Source organism: Arachis hypogaea, chromosome 5, assembly GCF_003086295.3.
Source record: "Arachis hypogaea cultivar Tifrunner chromosome 5, arahy.Tifrunner.gnm2.J5K5, whole genome shotgun sequence".
Lineage (NCBI taxonomy): Eukaryota > Viridiplantae > Streptophyta > Magnoliopsida > Fabales > Fabaceae > Arachis > Arachis hypogaea.
This window is the reverse complement of record NC_092040.1, coordinates 50,419,765-50,432,143: the sequence shown is the minus strand read 5'-3', so window position 1 is coordinate 50,432,143 and position 12,379 is coordinate 50,419,765. Positions and strand designations below refer to the sequence as shown.

At 38.0% G+C, this 12,379-nt stretch overlaps 1 pseudogene; it reads left to right on the top strand.

Moving 5' to 3' along the window:
- Window positions 1-5,191: 5,191 nt before the first annotated feature.
- On the top strand, window positions 5,192-5,282 carry LOC112804323 (small nucleolar RNA R71; annotated as a pseudogene).
- The last annotated feature ends 7,097 nt before the right edge of the window (window positions 5,283-12,379 follow it).

Here is a 12,379-nt window from a genome sequence, read left to right as displayed (position 1 = left end):
TTATGTATCCGGTGGTAATACTGGAAAACAAAGTGCTTAGGGCCACGGCCAAGGCTCATAAAGTAACTGTGTTCAAGAATCAACATACTACACTAGGAGAATCAATAATACTATCTGAATTCTAAGTTCCTATGGATGCCAATCATTCTGAATTTCAAAGGATAAAGGGAGATGCCAAAACAGTTCAGAAACAAAAAGCTACAAGCCCCGCTCATCTAATAAGAATCTGAGCTCCATTTAAAAAACTATGAGATATTATTACTTCTTAATTTCTTTTCATCCTATTTTATTTATCTAGTTGCTTGAGAACAAGCAACAGTTTAAGTTTGGTGCTGTGATGAGCGGAATACGCTTTTTGGGGGGTAATTTCATGTAGATTTTAGCATGTTTTAATTAGTTTTTGGTAGAATATTATTAGTTTTTAGGCAAAAATCATATTTCTAGACTTTACTATGAGTTTGTGTGTTTTTCTATGATTTCAGGTATTTTCTGGTTGAAATTGAGGGAGCTGAGCAAAAATCTGAGTTAGGCTGAAAAAGGACTGCTGATGCTGTTGGATCCTGACCTCTCTGCACTAGGAATAAATTTGTTGGAGCTACAGGAGTCCAATTGACGCGCTCTCAAATGGGTTGTAAAGTAGACATCCAGGGCTTTCCAGCAATATATAATAGTCCATACTTTGCACGAAGATAGATGACGTAAACTGGCGTTCAACGCCAGTTTCATGCTGCTGTCTGGCGTCCAGCGCCAGAAACAGGTTACAAGTTGGAGTTCAGCGCCCAAAACACGTTATAACCTGGCGTTCAACTCCATAAACAGCCCAAGCACGTGAGAAGCTTTAGTCTCAGCCCTAGCACACATCAAGTGGGCCCCAGAAGTGGATTTCTGCACCAATTATCTTAGTTTACTCATTTTCTGTAAACCTAGGTTACTAGTTTACTATTTAAACAACTTTCAGAGACTTATCTTGTACCTCATGACATTTTCAGATTTGAATTACATACTCTTTGACGGCATGAGTCTCTAAACTCCATTGTTGGGGGTGAGGAGCTCTGCAGCGTCTCGATGAATTAATGCAATTACTTTTGTTTTCCTTTCAAACACGCTTGTTCTTATCTAAGATGTTCACTCGCGCTGAAACGTGAAGAAGGTGATGATCCGTGACACTCATCACCTTCCTCAATCCATGAATGTGTTCCTGACAACCACCTCCATTCTACATTAGATTGAATGAGTATCTCTTAGATTCCTTAATCAGAATCTTCGTGGTATAAGCTGGAATTGATGGCGGCATTCATGAGAATCCGGAAAGTCTAAACCTTGTCTGTGGTATTCTGAGTAGGATTCTGGAATTGGATGGCTGTGACGAGCTTCAAACTCGCGAGTGTTAGGCGTGATGACAATCGCAAAAGAATCAATGGATTCTATTCCGACATGATCGAGAATCAACAGCTGATTAGCCGTGCTGTGACAGAGCATTTGGACCATTTTCACTGAGAGGATGGGAAGTAACCATTGACAATGGTGACACCCTACATATAGCTTGCCATGGAAGGAGCCTTGCGTGTGGAAAAAGGATTTCAAGGAAGAGTTGAAATTCAGAGGACAAAGCATCTCCAAAACTCCAACATATTCTCCATTATTGAGTAACAATTACTTATTCCAAACACTTTTACTTCTTACAATTAAAACCAAATAACCTTATTGGCATCCTGACTAAGATTAATAAGATAACCATAGCTTGCTTCAAGCCAACAATCTCCGTGGGATTCGACCCTTACTCACGTAAGGTATTACTTGGACGACCCAGTGCACTTGCTGGTTAGTTGTGCGGATTGCAAAAGTGTGATTGTAATTTCGTGCACCAGTCAGCTACTTAATTTTCTGACCCTTTTTTGTCTTTGATCTCAATATCAAACTCTTGAAGGAGTAGCACCCATCTGATTAATCTTGGTTTAAAATCCTGTTTGGTTAGAAGGTACTTCAAAGCAGCATGATCAGTATAAACAATAACCTTAAAACTAATTAAATAAGACCTAAACTTATCAATAGCATACACAATAGCTAATAATTCTTTTTCTGTATTTGTGTAATTCTTTTGAGCATCATTTAACACTAGACTAGCATAGTAAATGACATGTATAAGCTTGCCATGCCTCTGTCCTAAAACAGCTCCTATAGCATAATCACTAGCATAACACATTAATTCAAATGGTAAATCCCAGTCAGGGGGAGCTATGATGGGAGCAGAGGTAAGGTTTTCTTTTAGATTTTCAGAAGTATGCAGGCATTCAGTATCAAATACAAAAGGGACATCAGCAACCAGTAGGTTGCTCAATGGTTTAGCAATTTTAGAAAAATCCTTTATAAATCTTCTATAAAATCCTGCATGACCTAAGAAACTCCGGACTGCCTTAACATTAGATGGTGGTAGTAATTTTTCAATTACCTCCACCTTGGCTCTATCAACCTCAATCCCATTGCTTGAAATCCAGTGTTCAAGAACAATACCTTCTATAACCATAAAATGACATTTTTCCCAATTTAAAACAAGGTTTGATTCTTGACACCGTTTCAAGATCTGAGCTAAATGCTTAAGGCAGGATTCAAAAGAGTTACCAAAAAAAAAATCATCCATAAATACCTCAATAAACTTTTCAACCATATCAGAAAAAATTGAAAGCATATACCTCTGAAAAATTGCTGGAGCATTACAGAGTCCAATTGGCATTCTCCTGTAAGCAAATACTCCGAAAGGACATGTGAATGTTGTCTTCTATTGATCTTGAGTCTCCACTGCAATTTGGTTATATCCAGAATATCCATCTAGAAAACAATAAAAAGCATGACCAGCTAACCTCTCAAGCATCTGATCAACGAAAGGCAGGGGGAAGTGATCCTTCCTTGTAGCAGTGTTGAGCCTCCTGTAGTCTTCTCCATCCTGTGACGGTTCTTGTAGGAATTAGCTTATTCTTCTCATTCTTGATCATTGTCATCCCTCTTTTCTTGGGAACTACCTTCACAGGACTCACCCAAGGGCTATCAGAAATAGGGTATATAATGCTGGCTTCCCATAGTTTCATTACCTCTTTTTGAACCACCTCTTTCATAGTTGGATTGCATCTCCTTTGTGGTTGTACAACCGGTTTAGCATCATCTTCAAGAAGGATCTTGTGCATAAACTTGGTTGGACGAATCCCCTTTAAATCACCAATGGTCCACCCAAGAGCAGTTTTATGGCTCCTAAGCACTGTAATAAGAGCCTTTTCCTCTCCAAGCTTTAAGGAAGAGCTAATAATCACTGGATATAAATAATTTTCTCCCAAGAACACATATTTCAAAGAAGGAGGCAAAGGCTTTAACTTAAGCTTGGGGACTTCTTCCTTCACTTTAGGTGTGTGCACCATGTCTTTCTGGGGTGGTGAATCATCAATCTCAAGTAGTTCATATTTAGCAAGAGGATCCAGGATATCATCAAGTACCTCAGCTTCTAGTACCTCTTAAACAAGTGGTTCAACAACATCAACTCTCATACACCCTTCAGAATTATTAGGGTGTTTGAAGGCTTCAAATACATTGAGGACCTCCTGTTCTTCATTGACCCTCAGGGTTAATTCACCCTTTTGCACATCAATCAGAGTACTACCTGTAGCTAAAAAGGGTTTACCAAGAATAATAGTGGACTTTTTATCCTCTTCCATATCCAATATAACAAAATTAGTTGAAAAAGTAAATGACCCTACTTTCACAAGTAAATCCTCAACAACTCCCACAAGAAATTTAATAGAAAGATCAGCAAGTTGAAGAGAAATAAGAGTGGGTTTTACCTCTTCAATTTGGATTTTTCATCACTGTAAGTGGCATGAGATTAATGCTAGCTCCAAGATCACACAAGGCTCTCTGAATAGTGACATCTTCAGTGGTGTAAGGAATTACAAAGCTCCCTAGATCCTATATCTTCTCAGGAAGGTTATGTTGAATAATGGCACTTCACTCCTTAGTTAACACCAATGTCTCTTATTCCTTCTAATTCCTCTTGTTAGTCAATAGTTCTTTCATGAATTTAGCATAGAGAGGTATTTGCTCAAGAGCCTCAGCAAAAGGAATGTTGATCTGTAGCTTTTTGAAGACTTCTAAAAGTCTAAAAAATTGCTTATCTTTGGAGGCCTTCTGAAGTCTCTGAGGATATGGCATTTTAGGCTTGTACTCAGGAGTATTTGGTAATGTAGGATGAGTGTCAAGAGAGTCTGGGAATGGGTTATCTGTATGCTTTGGAAGGACGTGCTCCAGCTCTTCTTTCTTCTCCTCTGGAGCTTCTTTTTCAACTAGCTCTTCATTGACCTTAGTCTCAGAACCAGCTACTTTTCTACTTCTCTATTGGATGGCCTTGTAGTCTTCTCTTGGGTTCACCACTGTGTCACCAGGAAATGTACTTGGAGGCCTATCAGGTATTTCCTTGCTCAACTAACCTACTTGCACCTCTAAATTTCTGATGGAAGCTCTAGTTTCCTGCATAAAATTATTTAGTAGTGATTCTCAATCATTGTTCTTCTGCGGTTGAGAATTTATCTGCTGAGGTGGTTGTTGTTGATGAGACTGAAACTAGTGGTTATTTTGATTATTCTGCTGAAAACTGCCCTAAAAATTATTGTTAAAATTCAGGGATCTCTGAGGTTGATCTCTCCACCCAAAATTTGGGTGATTTCTCCACCCCTGATTATAAGTCTTAAAGTATGGATCATTGTTGGGGTTTCTAGGAGCATTCCCCATGTAATTGACCTATTCAGTAGAAAATTGAGCATAATCATAATTCTCACCTTGCATAGAGTTACCAGTCATGTCATAAGGGGCCTCTTGAGGTGTAGTCTGAGTGTTGACAGTTGAAACCTGCATCCCACTCAATTATTAAGTAAGTAAATTCATATGCTGTGACAAGATTTTGTTTTAAGCCAGAAGAGCATTAAATGCTTCCACTTCCATAACGCTTTTCTTCTGAGGAGTCCCATTGTTCACAGGATTCCTGTTAGATGCGTATAAATATTGGTTGTTAGCAACCAACTCAATAAGCTCAGTAGTCTCCTCTGGTGTCTTCTTCATGTGCAATGAACCACCTGCAGAATTATCTAAACACATCTTGGACATTTCACCTAAGCCCTCATAAAAGATATCCAACTAAGTCCATTTAGAGAACATGTCTAGAGGACATTGCCTAGTCAGCAGCTTGAATCTCTCCCAAGCTTCATAAAGGTTCTCACCATCTTTCTGCCTGAACGTCTGAACCTCCACCCTTAGCTTAGTCAGCTTTTGTAGTGGGAAAAATTTAGTTAGAAATCCAGTGATCACCTTGTCTCAAGTATCCAGACTCTCCTTGGATTGAGAATCTAACCACAGCTTTGCTCTATCCCTCATAGCAAATGGAAGAGCATGAGTTTATATACCTCAAGATTCACTCCATTGGTTTTCACAGTATCACAAATCTACAAAAAATTAGAAATAAATTGATTTAGGTCTTCATGAAAAAGTCCATGATACTGAAAATTTTGTTGCACAAGTGTGACTAGCTGAGTTTTCAGCTCAAAATTGTTTGCAGCTATAGGAGGCACCACAATGCTTTTTCCATAAAGATCTGCATTGGGAGCAGTGTATGAGCCAAGCACTCTTCTAGATTGCTCATTCTCATTCATATTTGCCATATTGGCATTCACATCACGATTCTGATCCATGCTCAGATTTTCACTAGCCTTGTAAAGTCTAGTTTGTTGCAAATGCCACCTCAAATTTCTTTCAAGTTCAGGATCAAAATCTATAAGAGGTTCCTTGTCCCTGTTCCTGCTCATAAACAGACAGAAGACAAGAAAAATGGGATTCTCTTTGTTAGAGTGCAGAGAACCCCCAATGAGGTAACCTGTGTAAAGAAATAAAATAAAACACTAAACAATCAAACAGAGGGATTTTCGAAAATTATAAAACTACTAAAGCCAGGAAATTCAAAATTTATAGAGAAAATTAAACAAGAAAATTAAAATAAAATTAACTAGGTGACACCAAACTTAATTTAAGAAATTATGGAAAAACAATAACACTAATTTTCAAAAATTACTAAGTAAAATTAAATAAAATTAAAACTAAAGTGCCTAATCTAAGAAATCAAACAAATATAGTTGTCAATCACGGTCAATCCCCGGTAACAGCGCCAAAAACTTGGTACGAAATTTATAACCACAAACTAACCGACAAGTGCACCGAGTCGTACCAAGTAGTACCTCAAGTGAAATGAGGGTCGATCCCACGAGGATTCATGGATTAAGCAATAATGGTCAAGTGATTTTCTTAGTGAGACAAATAGAACATGGTGTTTTAAGAGTTGAATTGCATAAAATTGTAAATTCAGAAGATTAGAAAGCAAGCAATAAATTGAGATGAAATATATATGGAGAAAACAGTTAAAGTTTCAGAGATATCTATCTTCTGGATTGACTTTTCTTACTAACTATTTTAATCAAGCAACATTCCATTCATGGCAAACTATATGTGACTAAACCCTAATTCCTTAGACCTTTTTAGTCTCTTCTAACCTTTATAAACCGCCAATTCCATGGTCACTCAATTCCAATTAGAGGGTTATTTTCAATTCTACTTTATGTGCCACAGAAACCCTAATTACCCAAACATAAGAGGATTATATGTCATGTATTCCATTAAGTCCAGATAATTAGAAGTTTAGGAGAAATAATTTTCAAGATGTTGTTCAAATAAAGAGCTTTTCCAAGTTATACAAGAACTCAATTAGAACAAGGGTTATACTTTCGTTCCACCCAAATTCATAAGATAGAGAACAAAAACAATTCTTGAAATAGAAATCAGTACATGAATTAAAATAGAAAAGTAATAGTATTAATCCGTACAATAGACAGAGCTCATAACCTTAATAGTGGAGGTTTAGTTGCTCATGGTCTAGAGAGAAAACTAGGATTTTGTAAAACTGTAAATTGCCGAATGAGGTAGAAGAGAAGAGCCAGAAAGGCTGATTCTTTTCTTTTTTATATCTAATCCTAATTAATGTAAATTATATTTTCTAAAACTAAATAATATCTTTTCTATTTTTAATTAAAATAAGAGTTTTAATCAGAATAAAAATGAATCTTCGAATGCTCTTTGTCATGCGTGGGGACCATTGAACTTGGCATGCTTGGACTGGCGCCTAACTTGAGAAGGGATTGCGCCTAACTTGAAGGAAGCAGAACCAATTTACGTATTGATGTTGTGTCTGGCGCCTGACTTGAGAAATCTCAAGTTAGGCACCACCTTGGCAGACTCCTTGGACGGCCCTTGCTTTATCCTGGCGCCTAACTTGAGATTTCTCAAGTTAGGCACCACCTTGGCTACTTTGGATTAGTGGATGTAGTTGATTTTGGCGCCTAACTTGAGAAACCTCAAGTTAGGCGCCACCCTTGCAGAATTGATGGAAAAGAAGTATAGATTATTATATGTCATTGGAAAGCTCTGAAAGTTAGCTTTCCAACGCTTTTAAAATCCTGTCAATTGAACCTCTGTAGCTTGAGTTATTAAGGTTAGAGTGCAGAGAGGTCAGGGTTGACAGCATCATTTGCTCTCTTTTTATCTACAGAAACTCCATCAAATCTATCCGAATGCTACCTGAAATAAACAGAGTTGCAAACAACTCAAAGTAGCATCCATAGTGCTAAAAGTTAATTAATTCTTGATTAAACTCAACAATTTGAATACAAATTCCTTAGGAAAATATAGGAAAGATGCTCACGCATCAGTAGCCTAGCTAGAGGAGGAACTTGGTTCCTCTATACAAAGTCTGGAACGATTATCTATTACACCATTATATTTTTTTTTCTAACTTGATTCCTGTCTTGTTCAGTATCGTTAGCTGCGGGTTCAATTAATGTTTGTGTAAGGGATATTGGCTAGCTAAATTGATGATAGAGAACGATCATTCTGTCCTAATATGTCTAAAATATCAATTGTAGCATAGTGCACACTGTTAAAAGTAACGCTTGATGGAAGTGCACCAGACAAGATATGAAACTACTTTATCAAGTCAACCTATAATACATAATAAAAAAGTTTATTAAACAATGAATTTGTACAATCCAATATAATATTTATTAGTAACTATTATTAAATAATCTCTTTTGCACTATGACAAGTCGCCTTGCATAATTGATGAGCGGATAATTTATACGCTTTTTGGCACTGTTTTTAGTATGTTTTTAGTACATTTTAGTTAGTTTTTAGTATGTTTTTATTAGTTTTCATTTAAAATTCACTTTTCTGGGCTTTACTATGAGTTTGTGTGTTTTTCTATGATTTCAGGTAATTTCTGGCTGAAATTGAGGGACCTGAGCAAAAATCTGATTCAGAGGCTGAAAAAGGACTGCAGATGCTATTGGATTCTGACCTTTCTGCACTCGAAGTGGATTTTCTGGAGCTACAGAAGCCCAATTAGCGCGCTCTTAATTGCGTTGGAAATTAGACATCCTGGGCTTTCCAGCAATGTATAATAGTCTATACTTTGCCGAGATTTGATGGCCCGAATCGGCGTTGCAAATCGGCTTCAGAATTCCCGGCGTTTAACGCCGGAACTGGCACAAAAATTGGAGTTAAATGCCCAAACTGGCACAAAAGCTGGTGTTTAACTCCAGAAAAAGTCTCTACACATGAAAGCTTCAATGCTTAGCCCAAGCACACACCAAGTAAACCCCGGAAGTGGATTTTTACGTCATTTACTCATTTCTGTATAGCCTAGGTTACTAGTTCACTAATAAATAGGATATTTTGACATTGTATCTGGATCTCATGACACATTACACATTTCTTATTGTATCTTCTACGGCATGAGTCTCTAAACCCCGTGGTTGGGGGTGAGGAGCTCTGCCGTGTCTTGATGGATTAATGCAATTACTACTATTTTTCATTCAATCACGCTTGCTTCTATTCTAAGATATCACTTGTTCCTCAACTTGATAAATGTGATGATCCGTAACACTCATCATCATTCTCACTTATGAACGTGTGCCTAACAACCACCTCCGTTCTACTTTAGATTGAGTAAATATCTCTTGGATTCCTTAATCAGAATCTTCGTGGTATAAGCTAGAATTGATGGTGGCATTCAAGAGAATCCGGAAGGTCTAAACCTTGTCGGTGGTATTCTGAGCAGGATTCAAGGATTGAATGACTGTGACGAGCTTGAAACTTCTGAACGCTGGGTGTTAGTGACAGACGCAAAAGAATCACTGGATTCTATTCCAACCTGATTGAGAACCGACAGATGATTAGCCGTGCTGTGACAGAGCGCGTTGAACATTTTCACTGAGAGGATGGGAGGTAGCCATTAACAACGATGAAACCCTACATACAGCTTGCCATGGAAGGAGCCTTGCGTGCCTGAAGAAGAAGACAGTAGAAAAGCAGAGATTCAGAAGATAGAGCATCTCCAAAACCTCAACCTGTTCTCAATTACTGCAAAACAAGTATTTATTTCATGTTCTTTTACTTTTCACAATTAAACCTGAGAATTATTGATATCCTGACTAAGAGTTACAAGATAACCATAGCTTGCTTCAAGCCAACAATCTCTGTGGGATCGACCCTTACTCACATAAGGTATTACTTGGACGACACAGTGCACTTGCTGGTTAGTTGTGCGAATTGCAAAAGTGTGATTGCAATTTCGTGCACCAAGTTTTTGGCGCCGTTGCTGGGGATTGTTCAAGTTTGGACAACTGACGGTTTATCTTGTTGCTTAGATTAGGACTGTTTTATTTTTGTTGGTTTAGAGTCCTTTGAGTTTAGTTTCATATTTTAAGTTTGGTGTCAATTGCATGTTTTTGTTTTCTTTTAATTTTTCGAATTTGCATGTTCTTAGTCCTTTCTTGATCTTTAAAGGTTCTAAGTTTGGTGTCTTCTTTGTGTTTTTCTTTAAAATTTTCGAAAATTTGTGTTTGATTTTCTAAAAATTTTAAGTTTGGTGTCATCTTGTTGTTTTTCTCTCTCCTCATTTCAAAAATCAAATCTTTTTCAAAATAATTTTCAATCATATCTTTTTAATTGCTAATTCCAAAGTCTTTTTAATTAATTAATTGATTTAGTTTTCAATTTGCTTTGATTTTATTTTCTTTCAGTTTTCGAAATTTTATTCTATTTTCTTTCCCATTTATTTTATTATTTTTGGTCATCTTTAATTAAAAATGAAAAAAAAATTTTTACTTTACTTGCAATCCATATCATCTCCCTTTCTCCATCATGGACCTAAGTGGAGTTGAGCAGTCCAGAAGGACTCTGGGGTCATATGCTAACCCCATTACAGCTGCATATGGGAGTAGCATCTGTATACCTCCCATTAAAGCAAGTAGCTTTGAGCTAAACCCTCAACTCATTATCATGGTGTAGCAAAATTGCCAGTATTCTGGTCTTCCACAGGAAGAACCTACTGAGTTTCTGGTACAGTTCTTACAAATTGCTAACACAGTACATGATAAGGAGGTGGATCAGGATGTCTACCGATTATTACTGTTTCCATTTGCTGTAAAAGATCAAGCTAAGAGGTGGTTGAATAACCAACCCACAGCAAGCATAGAAACATGGAGACAGTTATCAGACAAATTCCTGAATCAATTTTACCCTCCAAAAAGGATGACACAGCTAAGGCTGGACATCCAAGGCTTTAAACAAGAGGATAATGAATCTCTTTATAATGCCTGGGAAAGGTACAGAGGTATGCTAAGAAAATGCCCTTCTGAAATGTTTTCAGAGTGGGTACAGTTAGACATCTTCTACTATGGGCTTACAGAAAAAGCTCAGATGTCTCTAGACCACTCAGCTGGTGGATCTATACATATGAGGAAGACGATTGAAGAAGCTCAAGAGCTCATAGATACTGTTGCTAGAAATCAACATCTATACTCAAGCAGTGGGTCCTCTACAAAAGAAGAACAGGTTAATCAAGAACAGATTGTTGAGCTTAATCAGCAATTACTCCTGATGACAAAACAGTTAGCAGAGTTTAAAGAGATGCTCCAAGAAACCAAAATTGCTAACAAGAATATAGAATCACAGTTGAATCAGACAAAACAGCAGTTATCTAAACAGATAACAGAAGAATGCAAAGCAGTTCAACTGAGGAGTGGGAAGACATTGAATAACATTGCTCAAAGTAGCAAAAAGCTAAGAAAGGAACAAATGACAGAGGATAACTAAACCACTGCCCAAAATCCCTCTGAGGACAGTAAGAGCCCAGAGAGGAATACCCCTGGCGTTCAAATGCCAGAAAAGGGGGGAAAGTTGGTGTTAAACGCCCATTCCTTGCCCAGTCCTGGCGTTCAAACGCCAGAAAGGGGGGAAATATTGGCGTTAAACGCCCATTCCTCACCCATTCCTGGCGTTCAAATGCCAATGAGGAATCAGACACCTGAGAGTGCTGATAGTAACCCCTCTAAGAAGGCTTCTCCAACCACCTCTGTAGGGAATAAACCTGCAGCAACTAAGGTTGAAGAATATAAAGCCAGAATGCCTTATCCTCAGAAACTCCACCAAGTGGAACATGGTAAACAATTTGCCCACTTTGCAGACTATCTAAGGACTCTTGAAATAAAGATTCCATTTGCAGAGGCACTTGAGCAAATACCTTCTTATGCTAAGTTCATGAAAGAGATCTTAAGTCATAAGAAGGATTAGAGAGAAACTAAAAAGGTGTTTCTCACTGAAGAATGCAGTGCAGTCATTCTAAAACGCTTACCAGAGAAGCTTCAAGATCCAAGAAGCTTTATGATACCATGCACATTAGAAGGTGCTTGTGCCAAGACAGCCCTATGTGACCTTGGAGCAAGTATCAACTTAATACCTGCATCCACTATCTGAAAGCTTGGGTTGACTGAAGAAGTCAAACCAACCCGGATATGTCTCCAACTTGCTGATGGCTCCATTAAATATCCATCAGGCATAATTGAGGACATGATTGTCAAGGTTGGGCCATTTGCCTTTTCAACTGACTTTGTAGTGCTGGAAAAGGAGGAGCACAAGAGTGCAACTCTCATCCTAGGAAGACCTTTCCTAGCAACTGGACAAACTCTCATTGATGTACAAAAAGGGGAAGTGACCTTGAGAGTCAATGAGGAAGAGTTCAAGTTGAATGCTGTCAAAGCTATGCAGCATCCAGACACATCAAATGACCGCATGAGCGCTGATATTATTGACTCTTTGGTGGAAGAGATCAATATGACTGAGAGTCTCGAATCAGAGCTAGAGGATATCTTTAATGATGTTCAGCCTGACCTGGAGGAACCAGAGGAAATAAAAGAACCTCTGAAATTTCCTCAGGAAGAGGATAAGCCTCCTAAACCCAAGC